Source organism: Octopus bimaculoides, chromosome 2 (assembly GCF_001194135.2).
Source record: "Octopus bimaculoides isolate UCB-OBI-ISO-001 chromosome 2, ASM119413v2, whole genome shotgun sequence".
Classification (NCBI taxonomy): Eukaryota; Metazoa; Mollusca; class Cephalopoda; order Octopoda; family Octopodidae; genus Octopus; species Octopus bimaculoides.
Window position 1 is genome coordinate 90418355 of NC_068982.1, and position 4065 is coordinate 90422419.

Below are 4065 nucleotides of genomic sequence, written 5' to 3' on the forward strand. Positions count from 1 at the left end.
TATATATACGTCACCTATTTGTTATATCATGCTTTGTATTGATAAATAAGCTATAAATGTGGCCAAATCTATGTGTTTGTAAATCTGAGCTTTTCTTCATTTTCTGATTATTTACTTCTTTCAGTTTCCATCTACCAAATCCACTCACAAGGCTTTGGTCGGTACGAGGCTATAGTAGAAGACACTTACCCAAGGTGACACGCAGCAGACTGAATCCAGAACCATGTGGTTGGGAAGCAATCTCCTTACCACACAGCTATGCCTGCGCCTCCACACACACACGGCGGTACTGAAAAGTCCCTGGCTTTAAGGATATCGCGAAAGGCTAGGTGGGAAGCCCAACCTTCCGAGTTGTTTTACAGGACTTAGAAAAATTGAAGGATTGCTGCTATAGTCTGTGAATCTGAGGGGAATATATGTTGAATAAAATCCTAATTAACCAATCCTCCCGTATTTTGTTTTACCAAAAGTGAGGAACTCTTCAGTACTCTTCGTGTATGTATACATATGTGTGTGTTCGTATGTGTGTGGGGGGCGTGTTTTTGTGTTCGTGTATGTGTGGGTGCGGCGTGTTTGTGTCTGTGTGTGTGTGTGTGTGTGTGTGTGTGTGTGTGTGTGTGTGTGTGTGTGTGTGTGTGTGTGTGTGTGGAACTTTATGTCTAAAACCGAGATGACAGGTTAGGTCCTGGAATACTCAAGACGGATGCATGGCATGTCGCTTAGTCGAATTAGCTCATTATTTGTTCCACAGATATTTTATGTCGATACTGCACTTCCCCTTATCATATGTTTTAACAAAACTGTAATATATGTATACAAACTATGCTATTTTAATCCCGAGCAACGTCGGGTATCTCACGTAGTCCATAATAAATATTTAACGCTACTTTGGCGAAGAGAATAAAAACAGGAGGGACAGACCAACCGTAGAAGAGAGGAGGAGTTGGAGAGAGAAGTTGGAGAGAGAAGTTGGAGAGAGGATGAGATGGAGAGAGCGAGGGGGTAGAAGAGAGTTTTTATGATAACAATAATATATTGTGCCAAGACAATATGTACAACTACATGAGCAAAGAGAGACAATTAGAAAGACGTGGAGAAGAAACGAGATAAATGGAGAAAGGAAGACGTCGAATTTAGGAAAGAAGGAAAGAAAGAAATCCAGAAACGAAGAAAACAAATGGAAAGAATTAAAAGCTTGTGCTTATGTGTATGTATGTGTGAGTGTTTGTGTGTGTGTGTGTGTGTGTGTGTGTGTGTGTGTGTGTGTGTTTCTGCATGCGCGCGTGCAAGGTGTATGTGTTGGTGTGTTTCTACGCCGTATGTGTCTGTGATTGTGTGCGTACGCGTGTTAGAGTGTGACTGCGTGTCTGCGTTCGCCTGTGTGTAATGTGTGTGTGTGTGTGTGTGTGTGTGTGTGTGTGTATGTGTGTGTGTGTGTGTGTGTGTGTGTATGTGCCAGACAGAGTAATAGACTGGCACAGAGGAAAGCTACGTGTTTAGAGCTTTGGTAAAGTACATCTGCATCACAGTTACTACTGTAATGTTAGAGAAGGAGAATAGAGAGAGGTGGCGTCGGGGGAGATAGAGAGACATATAGAGAGACAATCACATATAGACAGTAGCAGGCACAAAGACGGAGATATTGACTGAGAAGAAGACAGACAGAGTCTGGGGGAAATACTACGAGAGATACGTAAAAAGACAAGACAGAACCAGCGATAGACAGACAGATAAATAGATAGATAGATAGATAGATAGATAGATAGATAGATAGATAGATAGATAGATAGATAGATAGATAGATAGATAGAGACGGAGAGAGAGAGCGAGAGACATTGAAACAGCGGGTAAGAATCAGCAAAGAGAGAGGAAGACATAAGAGAGAGCTAGAAATAAACACTGGCAGGCATAGAGTTAGAGAGAGAATAACCGACAGAGAGAATGAGATGAAGGGGTAGATAGACAGACAGGTAAATAGAGAAAGGCATAGAGTAAAAGAAATTGATTAAAAGATAGATAGACACAAAAGCAGAAATAAATGAACAGACAATGAGCATAGAGGGACAGAAAAGCCACAAGTAAAATATAATGAGAGAGAGAGAGAGTGGGGAGAGACAAACAGACAGGCACAGGTTGAGAAAACAGACAGAAAGAAATAGATAGTTATAGACAAAGAGGCAGGAAGAATTAGAAACGGTAAACATGCAGACAGGACAGTATTAAGCAAGACAAGAAGAGACAACGGAACACATGCAAATTAACATTGAAGAAAAGAGAGAAAGACAGATACATAGATGAAGAGAAACATACAGAGATGGACATAGAGAGAGAAAGAGAGACGTCGTTGATAGAATTCAACGGTGTTGTGTAATAGACGTTCATATTTACCGCTTAACCATATCTTGTGATTATATATACACACACACACACGGCCACGCACAAGGAGATGCGAGTAGGGAAGTGAGGAAGAAAGGGAGAAAGGGAGTAAGAAACAGATATGGAAGGTGATACAAACAAACCAGAAAATACTAAGAGATGGATAGATAGACGGAGTGCCAGAGAGAGAGAGAGAGAGAGAGAGAGAGAGAGAGAGAGAGAGAGAGAAAGGGGGAGAGATTGAGAGAGAGACGGGAGGAGAATGCGTGAGAAAAGGATAGAAATGAGTGAGCGAGAAGACATGACAAACAGACCGAGTTAAACTAGGATAAACACTGAGAGAAGAGAGAGAGAGAGAGAGAGAGAGAGAGAGAATAAGAGAGAGAAGAGAATGATAAAAAGATGATAGAGCAGAGAGAGAATAATAGAAAGAACAATATGAAAAAAAAAGTGAGGTCAAGAAAGGAGAGAAAGAAAAAGTGAGACGGAAGGAGAAGGAGGAGGAGGAGGAGGAGGGAGAAGGAGGAGGAGGAGGAGAAGGAAAAGAATGTAAAAAAAAACAACGTTTGAGTTGTTGGCACTAAGATAGAGGAAGGAAGAAAAATGATGTAGCATAATGCAATATAAGAGAGAGAGAAAGACAGAGAGAGACAGACAGAGAGAAAGAGAGAAAGAGAGAGAGAGAATGAAGAAGGTAGTAGTAGGAGAAAGATAGAAGGGTATAAGGTAAAAAGGAAAGCCAAAAGAGTTGGAGGAATTTGAAAGTGAGAAGTCAAAGGTTAGTGTAGTAGATTATAGTACAGTACTAGTGTGACATTTACTACTGTATCACATGTCAGGGATTTGTATAGTGAGTGAAAGAAAGAGAGAGGGAAAGAGGGAGAGAGAGAGGGGGAAGGAAGGGGAGAAAGAGAGGGGGAAGGAAGGGGAGAAAGAGAAGGAGAAATGGAGGAACGGAGAATAGGGATAGAGAGAGGAGAAGTAAAATAGATTGTACTCTCTTTCATTCTTTCTCTCTGGGATCGATAGAGAAAAAGGAAGAAACTGCAAAAAGTGTTTGAGATGAAGAGAGGGAGAGAGAGAGAGAAAGAGAGAGGGGAAGAAAGATCAACTGAGAAGCTAATAGAGAGGAGAAGGGGGTGAAGTCAGAGTATAGTAAGTACTATAATGCATAAATTTGATATTTTCCACTAATATCACATGTCGAGAAATAACAGGTGTATAGAGAGATATATAGGAAGTTCGTTTTATATATTAGAAAGAGATTGTGCGCAAGGAAGAGAGAGGGGGGGAAGAATCAGAGAGAGAAGGGAGAGAGGGAATGAGAGATGGTGTTAAAAGATGAGGGCTGAGAGAAATAGATGGAGGAGGACATAGAAGAGAAACGTTAGGCTTATAGGGTTGTACGACCAGATTAACATTTAGCACGACTTCATGTCACAAAAACTTAATCGGAGAGAGAGAGGGGGGAGGGAGAGAGAGAGGAAGAGAGAGAGAGAAAGGGAGAGAGAGAGAGAGAGAGAGGAAGTGAGAGAGAGAGAGAGAGCAAGAGAGAGAGCGCAAGAGAGAGAGAGAGAGCGCAAGAGAGAGAGAGAGCGCAAGAGAGAGAGAGCGCAAGAGAGAGAGAGCGCAAGAGAGAGAGAGAGTGTGTATCTGTGACATACAGAGAGTGAGTTTGTGTTAAAGGTT

At 41.6% G+C, this 4065-nt stretch overlaps 1 protein-coding gene and 1 long non-coding RNA gene across 4 annotated transcripts in view; one reads left to right on the forward strand and one right to left on the reverse strand.

The window, feature by feature from the left end:
- LOC128251581 (uncharacterized) overlaps positions 1–403 on the forward strand; it is a 27166-nt gene extending 26763 nt beyond the window's left edge. The window contains exon 3 of the long non-coding RNA XR_008267179.1: positions 125–403. This is a non-coding gene — a long non-coding RNA (uncharacterized LOC128251581). The remainder of the gene's footprint in view (positions 1–124) is intronic.
- Positions 1–4065, reverse strand: part of LOC106874430 (uncharacterized) — a 1214035-nt gene that overhangs the window by 942274 nt on the left and 267696 nt on the right. The gene's annotated exons all lie outside the window — the stretch shown is intronic.